The sequence below is a fragment of the Carcharhinus amblyrhynchos genome, chromosome 21, assembly GCF_965287045.1.
Source record: "Carcharhinus amblyrhynchos chromosome 21, sCarAmb.v2.hapA, whole genome shotgun sequence".
NCBI classification, from domain to species: Eukaryota; Metazoa; Chordata; class Chondrichthyes; order Carcharhiniformes; family Carcharhinidae; genus Carcharhinus; species Carcharhinus amblyrhynchos.
The window spans coordinates 6886590-6904013 of NC_137344.1; the positions used below are offsets into that span (position 1 = coordinate 6886590).

The 17424-nt window shown below is 43.0% G+C and overlaps 1 protein-coding gene across 5 annotated transcripts in view; it reads right to left on the minus strand.

The window, feature by feature from the left end:
• The window catches only part of helz (helicase with zinc finger), a 260171-nt gene that overhangs the window by 219105 nt on the left and 23642 nt on the right, over positions 1-17424 (minus strand). Inside the window, exon 1 of one of the 5 annotated variants that reach the window (XM_080209364.1) lies at positions 4448-4555. The exons of 3 other annotated variants lie outside the window; for them this stretch is intronic. The gene's annotated coding sequence lies outside the window, so the exon portion shown is untranslated. Of the gene's footprint in view, positions 1-2267; positions 2393-4447; positions 4556-17424 lie in introns of those variants that run through there. One more of the 5 variants, XM_080209366.1, reaches the window with a different exon arrangement.

A 17424-nucleotide genomic window follows, 5' to 3' on the forward strand; every position in this document is an offset into this window, starting at 1 on the left:
GCCGAGGCAGCAAGAAGTGTAGACAGAGTCAATGGATGGGAGGCTGGTTTTCATGATGGATTGGGCTATATTCATGACCTTGTGTAATTCCTTGCAGTCTTGGGCAAAGCAGGAATCATATCAAGCTGTGATATAACCAGAGAGAATGCTTTCTATGGTCCATCTGTAAAAGTTGGCCAGAGTCGTAGCTGACATGCCAAGTTTCCCTGGTCATCTGAGAAAATAGAGGCGTTGGTGGGCTTTCTTAACTATAGTGGGAGGACTAGGACAGGTTGGTGGTGATCTGGACACCTAAACACTTGAAGCTCTCAACCATTTCTACTTTCTCCTTTATGCCTCCTGAAGTCGATGACAATCTCCTTTGTTTTACTGACACTGAAGGAGAGATTATTGTTGCCTCACCAGTTCACCAGATTCTCTATCTCATTCTTGTATTCTGTCTCATCATTTTTTGAGATCCCACTAGCAAACTTGAAAATCAAACTGGAGGGGAATTTGACCACACAGTCATAGGTATATTAGGAGTATAGTTGGGGGCTGAGAAAACAGCCTTAAGGGTCACCGGTGTTGAGGATGATCGTGGACATGGTGTTGTTGCCAATCCTTACTGATTATGGTCTGAGAGTCTTGCTGACTGACTGATGCAAAACTCATCACCCCTAATGTCTCATTTTTGACTCCTGGCTTTTGAGCAGATATCACCTGGCAACACTAGGTGGACTAAAAGTGATCTCAGAGAACCCAGCATAAGGAATGGGAAAGAAAATAAGCCAGGTTTCCCACTTTGAGATGGTATACTGACTTCTGCTTAATCCCAGATTGTTGAGTGAGGACTTCAGCTGTCAAAACTCAACATCAGTTCCCACAAGGCTTGTGCAAGATACCAAAAGACTGCTGATGCCCACTGAATTGTACCACTGTATAATATAGCACTTTCTAGACAGTAAGGTAGCAAATTGGAGAAAACAATGCAAAGTTGCAACTAATTAGTTTAGAAGTGGTATTGTTTTGTGACTTTCTTCATTTTAAAAAGATTGAAGACTCAGTAGGATAGACCTACATTAGATGCAGCTATTAGACCTTGCTCATGAGGTCAGCAGTTAAGCAGTCAGAGGGTGAAGGGAAGAACACACAACTTCCCTGATAGCACACATTATGTGGTAAAATTGCATGAAGGATCAGTAGCTTTCAGTTTTGTATCTTAGATGACCCTGTTAACCAGCAGACGTTGGGTCATAACTTCAATGGAGTGACAATCAATGTTGGATTGTCACTCCATGCCCAATTACTTGCACTAAATTTTTTGTGTTTGCCTTGCCTGATCTTTGCACTCAGACCAGGCAGGATCTAGGCAGGGCAGCAATCCTCGTGGCCCAACATCTAAGTCCAGCTCTGATGCGAAAAAGGACATGCCCCTTTTTAAGCAGCACTAGCTGTCGTAAATCAGGCAAATTTAAATTTAATGAAATTGACAGACCAGGGAGAAGATAAATGCTGAAACATAAATAGGATTGCAAGGAGGCAGGGGAGCTGAGTATTTATATTGGTCACCCAGAAGTCAAAAGATATTTTAATTCTAACTTTTTCTGAGTAACTACTGGTGAGACCCAATTGGAATCAAAGTTTGCGATTTAAGTCACACTTCCAAATGGTTCCCTGCGAAGACAATTTACCAGAAGAAGTTTGTGCTTCTAGCCAATGGCTGTGCAAACCCTAAACCTATAAAGTTCCAAGAGGGGTTCTCCTGCACATTTGGGGCACCCTACCCAATAATCCAATATAAGACAGCTCCAAAGTTGCAGCCCATTAGAGCTAAGTTCTAGCATTCTTCTGTACATGGGTCAGAAATTAAAACAGAAAATCTGGCTGATTATTCCAGTTCCTAGCTCGGCATCCCCAAGCCAATTGCAAAAGCTCTGCAGGTTACCCAATTCAAAAGTCACGTAAGTAACCAGAGATCTGTGCTCAGTGCACAGTTTGTAATTTGCTTACCTACAAAATCAGTGGGAAAATGTCGCAGAATTACTTTTAAAAACCAAGGGAATACATAGTGTACATCTAGACACTCGGTGCCAATTTTTTTCAAAACTCTTTCAAAATTCCATTTACAAGATTTAAGGTGCCACCTCAACTCATCAATAAAGCTTGTATTATTGTAACTGCACAGAAGATTACCAAATAAAGGCAGATGAGTAGGATGTCATTTTAAGCAAGAAACAAACTTTTCACAGAGCTTTAATTGGCTGAAGCAAAAACAAATACAATACCGGTTTATGTGCATCCATCGCCATGCTGACTGAACGATAAGCCATTCAAACAGAGGAAGACGATGCCACGTGAGTGCAACTTCCACCAGCAATCTCAGAGTCCTGGTGGTAGGACTCTGCACATCTATGCATCAGACAAATGGTGCATGGCAACAAAAACTTGCATTCATACAACACCTTTAAACGTAATAAACCATTCCAAGGCGCTTCAAAGGAACAACTGTCAAGCAAATTTTGAACAGAGTCATGTAGAGATAATAAAACAGATGATCAAAATCTAAGTTGCGGAGCTAGGTTTTAAGCAGTGCCTGAAAGAAGGAGTCATACAGAGGCAAAGAGGTTTTTGGGAGGAAATTTCAGAGCTCAGGCAGCTGAAGACATTGCCACCTATGGGAGAGTGACTAACATCAGAGATACAAGACTAAAATTGGAGGAGCACGGAGGTTTCAGACAGTGATAAGAAAGAGGAGTTAAAAGTAATCAGTTTGCCAAATTAACAAAACAATTTCTTCTTTTTCAGTTCTCTGTTAGGCAGGTTCGACCGACAATCTCCACCATGAGTGAGTATGGCAAAGAAGCAAGTTCCAAATCCACTCCATCCAGAATGGGGATTGAACCCAGTTGGCCGCAATCTGATTCACACCAACTATCCAGACACAGAACAAAAACGTACAGCACAGCAACAGGCCCTTCAGCCCTCCAATCCTGCACCAATCATGTTGCCTGTCTAAGCTAAAACCGTATGCATTTATGGAGTCCATATCCTTCCATTCCCACGTATTCGTCTAGTTGCCCCTTAAATGCCGCTATCGTCCCTGCTCCCACCACCTCCCCAGGCAGTGCGTTCCAGATACTCACCACCCTGAATCCCCAAGGAGTCAGAGTTGCCATGGCAACATATATTTTTATGTGCATGTTGTAGCCAAGAGCTATAAAGTCGAAGCTCCAATTTCTTTCCATTTCATGGGTGACCAAAAATCTCTCCTGTTCTTAATGTCTGCTATTGCTGTATTTTGGAAGCATATAATGAACACACCTTCCTTGGCCATCAAGCCCCTGGAGTGGGGCGCAAAACTATAGCCTCTGGCTCAGAGACAAGAATGCTACACCACAAGACCTCGAACCAAATAATTTTCAAAAACTTTCTTGAATCACCTCAATTAGACTTTATAAGGGGCTGGATCCTCGATGGAAATTCACTTTTTTTTAAAACTATCATACCAGATTAAAGTCACAATTCACAACAGTAGATGCGATCCAAAGAGAAAACATTACTACTTCAGAAAACATGGATTGTTCCAGTCAGATTGCCAATATTAAACACCAGGTTGCAATGGCAGTACAAAGTTGATTTACTCCTCAAATATACTCAGTACAGAACTGCTAGGTAGAACTAAACCAAAAATTAAATCCATTTGTCTAACTTGGATTTTTATTTATTTTTGCTCTTGTTGCATCATTTTAATAACTTGGAATAAACAAAAATTGAGTTTCAAGTAAGTTTTTCTTACCACTAACCAGTTTTCAGCCAAGTGAAACAACAGAGTATAAAAGGTATCAGCACAGTACAAGATAGTCACTGGGAATCAGAAGAACACTACTAAAACAAATCAACTGAGGGGCTTAGGCATAATCTCAAGTAAATTTTGTGTTCAATTTGTAATTTGCCAGCCCTCCAGGGGACCCCTGTCAAGGGCATCACAGTTGACTGCCTCCACCTCAGATGTGCATCCTAGATGCATTGGTACGCAATTCAGGATTAAAAAGTTATATAGGATCACCATCAGGGCATAGTGAAGGTAGGCACTGTGATTAGAGATTGGGTAATTGGTTCTGTAGATAATCACTATTAAATGTTATTGCGCCTTACAGATCAGATGTCTATGATCTGGCCACTCACAGGAAGTCTTGTACCCGACCGCGTTATTAAGGTACACAGTGTCGTACTGCATGATAGACGCCCTTCAGCCCACCGAGTCTGTAATTCCCAGTACCTGCACCAGATATCTGACTGCCATGGTACTCCAAGCACTTATCTGAACACACTGCTAGGGACACAATGCCACCAACCCCCACTGCTGACACAGGAATCAGCCGTCTGAACTCCTGTGCTCCAGCTGTCTTGTGTGTGTGAACCTTGCCGCAATGAGGGCCTCCCCCAGCATCCTGCTCTACCGTACCTTTGCCGCTACCTGTCCTGCATCCTTCAGCTCCTCCTCAGCCTTGTCCTCTACATCCTCCTGGTCTGCCTCCTCCTCAGGGTTTCCACCTGGTCCTCCTCCTCCTCCTCCACTAGATGTCTCCACACTACGATGCCAGGTTGCTGGAACACACAACAGACAACAAAGATGCGAGACCCCCATTAACGGCTGTGCTGGAGGGCACCACCAGAGTGGTTCTGGCAGTGGAACCGCATCCTCAGCTGCCCAATGCACCGCTCAGTGACAGCAGCATGGGCCTCCTTATAAAGGGACTCATCAGTCTCAGGACTCTGCACTGGCGTCATCAGCCATGACTGCAATAGGAAGCCTACATCCCCCGAAAGCCATCTTGCCAGCCTGAGTTGGTCTCAAAGATCCCTGGAGTGCCCAAGCTCCGCAAGATGTAGCTGACATGCACAATGCTCAGCAGGTGGTCACAGACTATTTGCACATGCAGGGATTGGAACCCCTTTCTGTTTATAAAGGGCATCCCTGATTCCATGGGACCTGCTGGGCGATGTGCATGCCATCTATAGCCAACTACACATGAGGCATCCCAACAATGGCGCAGTCCAGTCATTCTCTTGGACTTGGCCCGTGTCAAAGTGGAAGTTGTCGCCTGCCTGAACATAAGGCATCTGTGACCTCATGATGCACTTGTGTACCGATGACTGCAACATGCTGCAGAAGTCTCCACTCAAACCATGGAAGGACCTGGATACACAAAGGTTATGTGCCGCTGTTACCTTCGCAGCCAACAGGAGCAGGAGTCCTCTTGCCCCACAGCGAACAAGATCAAGGACATGGCACAGGTGCCACACTGTCTCTCTGCTGAGACACATTCTGCTGCAGTACATGGTATCCGGCAGCTCATCGAAGGAAATGTCTTTTCTGGTTCCAGCCAGTGGCCCCTGATCTTCTGCTGCATCCTTGAACCTGGGTTGGCTTGTTAGTCAGCTACCATGGATGCTGACCGTTGCAACATTGCCAAGGTGGCCATGGGCACTGCCCATGCCCCCATACAGTAGCCAATAGCTTCCCTTCACATTCTGCACCCCTAATGCAGTTGCATGGTTGCTGGTGTGCAGCACGAGCTTGTCCCTCCTGGTGGTCAGCCCTTCTAGGCAAAGGCCCACAATACCACATGCCATTGCCAGTAGCATGGCACAAACTGGACTTCATGCTTCAGCTTTCAGGAGCAGCTGAGGGGAGATCCCCATTGGGAGCCCTTGAAGCATAGACATGCATGCACTCATCTGGTGCACTGGCTTCTGGGAATGGCATGTTGTTCAGGCTGATGGTGAAGAAACACCTTTGTGACATTCATGCAATGGGTGCCCATTGTAGGGAGCACTGCAGAGTTCATGCAGTGTGAGGAGCCGTGTTAACACCAGCAGAGCTCCCATGATTGGTCTGACAGCTCCCAGATCTGGTGCTTGGGATCAGGCATGGAATGTCTGCAATAGAGCCTGACCAGCAGAGAGACAGCAGGGTTACCAGTGTGACACTAACGGGCCTGGGATTCGACCTCATATGCAATCCCTGGGAAATTATTCAGCAGCCAGGGGAATGCACGCAACGCAATCCCCAAACTACCAGCAGCCCCTGACCTGTGGAAATCCCCCTCGATCCCATCCCCTGAATCCAAGGAAACCTACACACCAACCCAGAGGTTGGTATTCAATTGTACTCACCTCCTAGCTCTCCTCTGCTACTGCTGCACCTGAGCTGTACTTTTAAAGACCTATACTAATTGGCACCAGCATGGCACTAGTGATACTGAAATCCAATCAATCTCATGCTAATAAGCTGTGCGCAGTCTGCGTCACTCAGAAGGGGTTGGCCAGATCACAAAACAGCCAGGCATGAATTGGGTTTTTAGCTTTGTATGCTATCTTCCCAGCTCGCTGCCATTTGCGTGGCATGTTGGTAAAATTCCACCCAACCTGTAGTTATACAGCAGCTTTAATGTAGTAAATATCATAAGGCACTTCACAATCATATTATCAAATAGAATTTGACAAAAGAAATATTTGGGCAGATGATTAAAAGATTGGCCCAGGAGGTAGATTTTAAGGAATGTTTTAAAAAGAGGACAGATAGGAAGAAAGGCAGAGTAGTTTGGGGAGGGAATTTCAGGGCTGAGCGCCTTGGCAGCTGAATACTCAAGAGGTCATAATTATAAGAGAACAGTTACCTCAGAAGGTTGCAGGGCTGCAGGAAATTACAGAGACAGTGAGAAAGGAGGCCATGGAGAAACTTGAAAACAAGGCTATAAGAATTTTAAAATTAAGATTTTGCTTAACTGGGAACCAAAGGTCAGTGAGAATGCAAGTTTTTTTTAATTTTTACTCCATCCTTCACGCCAACGCTCAGAATGGACCAGGCAAACTCAAATCCATTCCTTGCTTGTTCCAAATACCAAACTTAAAATCCAACTGAATTCAATTCACGACCCCCTCAAGGAGAGGCAAACAGATCCAAGCTGATAAGATACGGCACTGAACCACATCTTGGGCTTGACCTGACGATAATTTTAATGAAACGGATACTACACATTATCTTAGCCAAGTTAAGGTACGAACAGCTGATTTTTGGATGGCCTCAAGCACAGAAGGCAGTATGTGGGAGACCAACCAGGGGTTCATTGGAATATTCCAGTCTGGAGTTAACAAAGGCTTGGATGAGGGTTTCATCAGATGGGCTGGGGTGGGAACAGCGGCAAAAAATATTATAGATGTAGAAATAGGCAGTCTGAGTGATGACGTAGATTTGCAGCCAGAAGCTCATCAAACCAAGATTGCAACAGTCCAGTCTAACCTCAGACAGCTGCCACAGAGGGACAGAGTGGGTTGTGAGGGAATAGAATAAACGGCATGGGCTAGGAGCAATGGCTTTGATCTTAACCAATACCTAAAGGAAATTTTTGCTCGCCCTGTAGTGGATACCTGACAAGCCGTCTGACAATTGAGAAACAATGGAGGGTTTGAGAGATATGGTGGCAAAATAGAGCTGAGAATTGCCCTGGAAACCACTACTATGTTTTTGGATAATTGCACTGAAGACATGCATGTGGATGGAAAATAGAAGAGGGTCATGAATAGACTCTTGGGACAAGAGAAAGGGAAATAAAATCCTTTATCCACTGGACAATCATAACTGTATAAATCCATGCCAGAATCCCAATACAGAATAAACTCTATTAACACCATTAATTTCAAATACTGAGACATAGAGGAAAAAATCTTAATTCAGGAGGTTAAAGCAGCTTTATTCATTGAAAAATATTATGCTCAGATAAAATACACGACAGAAGTAGATAAATTTGCCACAATAGAACAAACCATACCACATATTTCAACCTGACTCTACTTTGAACAAAATTTCCCAGAGCTGAAAAACATGACAACTAGGTATGCTTAGAGGATATTATGCTCCTGTAATTTAGTGAATCAATACAATACATAATGTAGTATCAAAAACAGAGTGACAATAACAAGTTCAATTTCTGGTCTCTGCAAGTATTTTTTAACTGTATGTGCAGCCAGTGTACATGCACACCCAGCGTTCACATGAGTGAGCTTGTACACTAGGTATACATGTACACAGAGCAAGAGACATGAGAATGGGTTGGGCTGGGGCGGCCCGTGAAGACAATTAACCCATGGCGTAGGTTCACACACAAAATGACCAGTTGTGTTTGTCATCAGAAGGTGACTTCTTTGCTTAAAATTGTATCCAGCATGACTTAGCACCAAAGAGGAAAAAGGAAAATCGAGTAACAAAAGACAGAATTTTAACTTACGTGCAAAACAGCTCAACTTAAAATTAAAACACTAAATTTGAAAAGGTGAAATCAATTCTTCCAATCTTTACTACATTATCTGTTTGTTCAGTACATCCAACGAAAAAATCCAATGTTCAAGCTTACTGAACATTCTGCTGCCTTCACATTTTTGACAACCTAGTTAGATGGCATTTTTGTATCAAATTGTAACATGGGTGAGGAATTTCTACACACTACATACAAATAACTTGTGATTTTTTTGTTCATTCACAAGATGTGGGTATCACTGGCATGTCCAGTATTTGTTGTTCATCCCTAATTCCCCTTGAGAACAACTAAGAATAAACCACTTCTGTGGGGCTGAAGTCACACTTAGGCCACACTGGGCAAGGATGGCAGATTTTCTTTCTGAAAGGATATTAGTGAACCAGATGGGTCTTTACAGCAATTGATGATTGGTTCATGGTGACCATTACTGAGACTAGCTTTCTATTCAAAATTATTACTCAATTGAATTTATATTCCACCTGCTGGTATGGTGGAATTTAAACCAAGTCCAGAGAACATTAGCCTGAGCTTCTGTATTACCATTCCAGTGAGGTTACTGTCTTCCCCAGCTTAATCAGCACCTTGATATTGAAAGCATCCAGCTATTGGTAAAGTATACTCGGCATATATTTTAGAATATTGTAACATTCTAAAGCACGTCTTCACACAGGTAGCACTTCCACTTTTCCATCAGATATTTATTGGCTTAGGTGGGTTGACACTCCAAATGCATTGTTGAAGGAATGCCACATTTTCAGAAATGTCATCATTAAATGCAAAATTAAACAAGGGTGTGTTTACCTGTTCTAGTTGAGTTGGACACCAAATAGGAGAAGGAATTTTCCAAAGTGGAGCTTAAAACTCCTCCTCCATCTGGGCTATCATTCGGCCCTCAATCAATGCCACCAAAACACATTAAATGGTTACTCATCTCATTGCTGTTGGATGAGATTGTACTGCACACAAAACAACTGTGCCATTTGCATGCAGAAGCACTAATCACATGTGAAACATGATATGGTGCTACTTGAATGCAGGGTTGCCCTTTCAAGTCTTTTAGTGCAACTCTAAGTGTTATTTTCCCCAAATGTTTAAAATAATAACATGAAAGAATTAATGATACTGCACAGACTGTAAACAACCAGAAACATCTATTAACAACGCAAATGAAAAATTATGACATAATATTTTCACAAAATTTGCTGAAAACCATTGAGTAACTGAACATCAGAAATTCCCATTTTTGTGCAGTGTTACTAATGTTTGACAGAGCCAGATCTCAGATTTCAAAGCTCTGAACACAATGAAAAGTCTGAAGGTAAAATTTCAGAAGCAACAGACTACATTGTACAGCTACATCAAGAATTCAGCCATAGGCACATCAGAGATGCACGAAGTTTTCAAAGTAATGTTTTAACTTTGAATCTAAACATTCAATCAAAGCTTTTTGACAGCTCTAGTTATCAGCTGCAGGAATTCCACAAAACACCCAGGTTTTTTAAAAAACACAATAAATCATTACATTCCAGACACCTGCTCCTACTGTTAATTTAAGAAGTTACATTCAAGAGTTCAAAATCACAGCAACATACTGAAAAGAGACTTCTGGGGCTGAGGTTTAAAACAGCTCCAATTAAATTTTCATGTATAATCTATGGTGAAAGATTGCCAGATGAGATAATGTTGCCGGTGGAAGTACACCAACACCATTCACAGTTTTCAGTTCCTCAACACACCACTCTGAAAACACCTTCGCAACTGAAAAAGATCATCCCTGCTCAAAGCCCCAGTTTATTGTGAACAGATTAGCTAACAGATAGGAAGTGGCAATGATGGCACAGTGGTTAGCATTGCTGCCTCACAGCGCCAGGGACCCGGGTTTAATTTTGGCCTCGGGTGACTGGCTGTGTGGAGTTTGCACATTCTCCCTGTGACTGCGTGGGTTTCCTCCCACAGTCCAAACTTGTGCTAGTTACGTTGACTGGCCATGTAAAATTGACCCTAGTGTTAGGGGATTAGCAGAATAAACATGTGATGTTACGGGAATAGAACCTGGGTAGGATTGTGGTCGGTGCAGACTTGATGTGTCGAATGGCCTCCTTCTGCATTGTAAGTATTGTATGATTCTTAAAAAAAGATCAGATCTTGAAGCTGTTTACATTTCATTTCAACAATTTAATGTGAAACTCTAGATGTAGTAGCATTTTCATCATTGGTTTTTTTAGGAAAAAGGAAGGAGAACACTTCCACCTAGAGAGGTAGCCTATCCAATTAATAGTTGTCATATGCTGACTTCACCGTAGATCTAAATACCATGTCACAAGGACACAAGGTACAGGATTGCAATTGTGCGTCCTAAAGGGCGATCTTTATCAGCTTCAAGGCCCTATGATGATGCCACAATATGTTCAACCAAGGACTCAGCAGAAGATCAACAAGGCTTTATAATATTGCACTGGTGAGTCAACAAACTGCGTAGTTCTGACCTGATGTGGGTATGCCGGCGTTGGACTGGCGTAAACACAGTGAAAAGTCTGACAACACCAGGTTTTAGTCCAACCTATTTATCTGACAATATACTCACAAGCTTTCGGGGTTAGACCCTTCATCAGGTGAAGGGGCTAACCCCGAAAGCTTGTGAGTATATTATCAAATAAATAGGTTGGACTAAAACCTGGTGTTGTCAGACTTTTCACTGTAGTTCTGACCTTGCCATTGATAACAGAATACCTGCTGATCCAATTAATCTTAATAAGTTATAGAGAATTGGCTTATTTTAACTAATATTAATCGACTATCTATTTTGCAATAAAACCAAACTAAGCTATAAAGGAGGTTTTTTTTTAAAGAAACACAATCTCTAAAATGACTGAAGAGACGGAGAGTTAACAAGGCCTTATTGCAGTCAGAGAACACATGATTAATATGCTGGTCATCAGCATGCTTTTGCACAATTGTATTAGAATATGGCCCCATGACATATTTAGCCTGGTTTGATAGAAACAACTTGAGTATCTGCATCTAGTCTACTGATCACTAGAGCCTGTGATAGGCCATAGCTTTACAAAGTACAAACCACAAAATTGAAGATAATTACAAACCAAATTCTCTCCTCCAAAGAGAAAACCAATGAATTGAGATGTATTTTTCTTTCTATCCGATTCATTCCCTCACCTTTCAAATCTATAGAACATCCATTACTGGTTAAATGGACAAGGAGCTGTTGGAGTCCTGGTGTGAGAAGTCACCATCAATAAAAACTATAAGCCATTTTAATAATAATTTTCAGACCATTGCTGCAACAGAAAATTACTTTTCTCCTTTGCCTACATGTTATATGCTACATTTGGAAACAAGATTCTCAGCAGTTTGAATCAATGCTTTGGATTCCTCAGACTACTAGTTTCAAAAGAAAGGTAATCTACTCCAGTTGCACATCAAGTTATTTGAAATAGACTAGTTAGCACTAATAACATCACTTATTTCACTATTGGTCAGTGAACCTCAAGTTAGCCTGTTACAGTTCTGTGTCACTAATTCATACTACTTCAAAAGAAAATACTGTACACTCATTATGCAGAACAGTTCTGCAGACACAACATGAATAAAATAGCACAAAAGTCTAATTTTGGGTTCTGATATCAATATCAGGCAAGTTATGATCAGCAGCTCAACAACTTTAATGTAAGATGTAACAAAATAACTTGTATTTATATTACCAGTATTCTCGCAAGACGCGCATTTCACGCTACCACAAGCATTTTCTTTATTACAAAGTGGTATTGTCTGCGGCTGCACAAATGATTGACAACTGATTCTCCAACCTTCGTTTCATCTATCACCAGAATCTCATCATTTCAAATTCAAGGGTGGGGTAAACAACACATTTGTATTGCACCAAATCACATTTCGAAATCTCCAATTATGCTCCACATTCACATTGCTGTGGACTGGTTATTATGCACTCAAGAACAGTTGACAAGATCCCACAGGATAGTGGACAGTTAAATGAGTTTTTTTGGAACTGGTTGAGAGAAGGCTACAGAGAAGTACCCCTACCTCAAGATCTCCAAAGTCCATCTGTATTATTGCAGCAGTTTAATATGTATGGATTTATCGTTCCAAAGTAAAATAGCCCCAGTGAAACACAGCAATGGAGTGACAACTACAATCATGAATAATGAGAGAGACTCTGACCACTGCACCATGACATTCAATGGCATTATTACCACTGAATCCCCTACTACTACACCTGGTGGTCGCACTTGGTCAGAAACTGAACTGGATTAGCCATATAAATACTGCAGCTACAAAGCAAGTCAAAGGTTAGAAATCCTACAGCAAGTAATTCGCTTCCTGACTTCCCAAAGCCTGTCCATTATCACAAAGTACAAGTCAGGAGTATGATGGAATGCTACCCACTTGCCTGGATGAATGCATCTGCAACAACCCTCAAGAAGTTTGACCAAGTCGAGGACAAGGCAGCCCACGTGATTGGCATCCCACCTACAAACATTCACTTCCTCCACCACCAATGCACAGTGGCAGCAAAGTGGTCCATCTACAAGGTGTATGACAGGAACTCACCCAGGTTCCAAAGACAGCATCTTCCAAAGACAGCATCTTCCAAACCCATAACTATTATCATCTAGGACAAGGGCAGCAGATATACGAGAACCACTGTCACCTGAAAGTTCCCTCCAACATGCTCCAGTCACCATCATGACTTGGAAATATGTTCACTGTTGCTGGGTCAAAACCCGATAAGTTCCTTCCTGACAGCACTCAATCCAGCTACACCACATGGATTGCAGCAGTTCAAAAAGACAGTTCACCACCACTTGCTCAAGCGCAATAAAATGTTGGCCTAGCCAGAGGTGCCTAATCCCATAAATGAATTTTTTTTAAAAAAAATCAATACTAGGCGAGAATTTGACTCATGTCTGCTCACTTTATACTACAATAGTTCAAACTGGTTGCACCACTTCACGTTCTCCTCATACCATTTCTTCCTCTGCTTCAAATTCTTAATTCTCCCTTAAAAATGCAAATAATCTCTGCTTCAACCACTCCTGTGCCAAAACATTTCATTTTCCAAAAGCTCGCTGCATAACAAAGTACTTTATAAGCTTTCTCCTCAATAATTTTAAATTTTTAATCCCATGTCACCATATCCCAAATCAGAGGAATGAATTTTTCCCTATTCAATTTCAAAAATCATAATTTTTTAAACTCCTGATAGATTACCTCATAAGCCGTTCCTTTCAACAAAGTAGATTCAATAGTTTGAGTCTCCCGTCCGGTGCCATTTAGCAGCAGTGGCATAAGCCTATGTTCATACAATCTCAATAGTGCAAGAGGCCACCATTTGGCCCATCGAGTCTGCACGACTCACCTGTCCCTGTTACCCCACGTATTTAACCCCCTAATCTATACATTTTAGAACACTAAGGGGCAAGTTAGTATGGCCAATGCATCTAACTTGCACATCTCTGGACTGTGGGAGGAAACCCACGCAATCACGAGGAGAGTGTGCAAACTCCACACAGTCAGTCACTCAAGGCCGGAACTGAGTCTGGCTCTCTGGCACTGTGAGGTAGCAGTGCCAACCATTCTGCTGCCCTATGTATGATCTCAACAGCTCTAGAACAAAGAGAACAAAGAACAGTACAGCACAGGAACAGGCCCTTGGGCCCTCCAAGCCTGCACCGATCACGTTTACTTGTCTAGGCCGAATGCTTATAACCCTCTATTCCCCATTTGTTCATAATTCTGTATGGCGTATGGTGTACTGGCCTTCATTAATCGAGGGATTGAGTTTAGGAGTCGGGAGGTAATGCTGCAACTTTATAAGACCCTTGTCAGGCCTCATTTAGAGTATTGTGCACAGTTCTGGTCGCCTCACTATAGGAAAGATGTAGAAGTTATTGAGAGGGTACAGAGGAGATTTACAAGGGTGTTGCCTGGACTGGGAAGCATGCCTTATGAAGTTAGGTTGAGGGAGCTGGGACTCTTTTCCCTGGAGAGACGAAGGTTGAGAGGCGACCTGATAGAAGTTTACAAAATGTTGAGAGGAATAGATAGGGTGGACTCTCAGAGGCTATTTCCCCGGGTTGAAATGGTTGCTACGAGAGGACACAGATTTAAGGTGCAAGGAGGGAAGTTCAGAAGTGATGTTAGGGGTAAGTTTTTCACTCAGAGGGTGGCGAGTGAATGGAATCGGCTGCTGTCAGTGGTGGCGGAGGCGAACTCGCTGGGGTCTTTTAAAAGACTTCTGGATGAGTATATGGGGTTTAATGAGATTGAGGGTTATAGATAGGTCTGTAGGTTGGTAGGTGTTGATGTGATCGGTGCAACTCGTGGGCCGAAGGGCCTGTTTGTGCTGCAGTGTTCTATGTTCTATTCTATCAAGATAAATCTTAAATGTGACAAACGTAACTGCCTCAGCCATCTCACTTGGCAGTGCATTCCAGGCCACCACCACCCTCTGTGCAAGAAAACTTCCCCTGCACATCTCCACTGAACCTTCCCCTTGTATTTGTCATTTCTGCCCTGGAAAAAGCTTCCAACTGTTCATCCGATCTATACCTCTCAATTTTATAAACTTCTCTCAGGTCACCCCTCAGTCTCTGGAAAGACAGGGAGAACAATCCCAGTTTTTTCAATCTCACCTCACAGCTAATATCCTCCAAAACAGGCAACATTCTGGTAAACCTTTTCTGTACTCTCTCCAAAGCCTCCATGTCCTTCTGGTAGTGTGATGACTAGAATTGGATACAGTATTCCAAATGTGGCCTCACCAACGTTTTATACAACTAACACAATTTGCCAACTTTTATACTCGATGCCATGTCTGATGAAGGCAAACGTGCCATATGCTTTCTTCACCACCTGCGCTGCCACTTTGAAGGATCTGTGGAGCTGCACTCCCAGGTCTGTGTGTCTGTGCTCCTGATGGTTCTGCCATTTATTTTATAGCTCCCACCTGCATTGGATTCACTAAAATGCATCACCTCGCATTTGTCCAGATTAAATTCCATCTGTCATTTCTCTACCCAATTTTCCAGTCTATCTATATCCTGTTGTATTCTCTGACAATCTTCATCATAACTTGCAACTGTGCCAATCTTAGTATCATCCACAAACTTGCTAATCAGACCAATTGCGTTTTCTCCCAAGTCATTTATAGAAATTAAAAACAGCAGAGGTCCCAGCATTGATCCCTGCAGAACACCACAAATTACAGACCTCCAATCAGAAAAACACCCTTCCACTGCTACACTGTTTTCTATGGTCAAGATGTGGACATGCCGGCGTTGGACTGGGGTAAACACAGTAAGAAGTCTCACACAGCAGGTTAACTTGGTAGCAAATGCCACTAGCTTTTGGAGCACTATTCCTTCATCAGGTAAATGGGAGCTCTGTTCACAAACAGGGCATATCTTGACACAAGCTCAATTTACAGAATAATGATTGGAATGAATCTTTACAGCTAGTCAAGTCTTGAAGGTACAGACAATGTGAGTGGAGAGAGCATTAAGCACAGGTTAAAGAAATGTGTATTGTCTCCAGACAGGACAGTTAGTGAGATTTTGCAAGCTTGTGGGGGGTTACAGATAGTGTGACATGAACCCAAGATTCCAGTTGAGGCAGTCTTCATGTGTGCAGAACTTGGCTATCAGTCTTTGCTCAGCAATTCTGCGCTGTCATGTGTCGTGAAGGCCGCCTTGGAGAATGCTTACCCGAGGATCAGAGGTCGAATGCCCACGACCGCTGAAGTGTTCCCCAACAGGAAGAGAACAGTTTTGCCTGGTGATTGTCGAGCGGTTTTCATTCATCTGTTGTCGTAGCAACTGCATGGTCTCCCCATTGTACCATGCCTCGGGACCCCTCAGCACCTCACTGTACCGCAAGCCCATGGATAATCACACGATGCTCCACTTCTCCAACTTCCACCCTGAACACATTAAAGAAGCCATCCCCTACGGGCAAGTCCTCTGTATACACAAGATCTGCTCAGATGAGAAGGATCGCAACAGACACCTCCAGACGCTGAAAGATGCCCTCATAAGAACAGGATGTGGCGCTCAACTCATCAACAGTTCCGACATGCCATAGCAAAAAAACCGCACTGACTTCCTCAGAAGACAAACACAGGACACAGTGGACAGAGTACCCTTCGTCGTCCAGTACTTCCCTGGAGCGGAGAAGTTACAACGTCTGCTCAAGAGCCTTCAACGTATCATCAATGAAGATGAACATCTCGCCAAGGCCATCCACAGGCCCCAACTTCTTGCCTTCAAACAACCACACAACCTCAAACAGACTACAGATCGCAGCAAACTACCCAGCCTTCAGGAGAACAGTGACCATGGCACCACACAGCCCTGCCACAGCAACCTCTACAAGATGTGCCAGATCATCAACATGGATGTCATCATCTCATGTGAAAACACCATCCACCAGGTACACAGTACACACTCTTGCAACTCGGCCAACATTGTCTACCTGATACGCTGCAGGAAAGGAACTCCCGAGGCATGGTATATTGGCGAGAGCATGCAGACGCTATGGCAACAGATGAATGGACACCGCCCAACAATCACCAGGCAAGTGTGTTCTCTTCCTGTTGGGGAGCACTTCAGTAGTCAAGAGCATTCAGCCTCTGGTCTTCAGGTAAGTGTTCTCCAAGGTGGGCTTCAAGACACAACGCAGAATCGCCAAGCAGAAACTGACGGCCAAATTCCGCACACGAGGACGGTGTCAACTGGGATCTTGGGTTCATGTTACACTATCTGTAATCCCCACAACTTGCCTGGGCTTGCAAAATCTCTAACTGTCCTGGTTTGAGACAATTCACACCTTTTTAAACTTGTGCTTAACTCTCTCTCCGCTCGCATTGCCTGCGCCTGTAAAGACTTGATTAGCTGTTAAGACTCGCATTTCAACCATTGTCTTGTAATTGGGTTTGAGTCAAGATATGCCCTGTTTGTGAAACAAATCCTGAACTTACCTGATGAAGGAGCTACACTCTGATAGCTTGTGCTATCAAATAAACTTGTTGCACTTTAACCTGGTGTCGTCAGGCTACTTATTGTGCCTACCCCAGTCCAACGCTAGC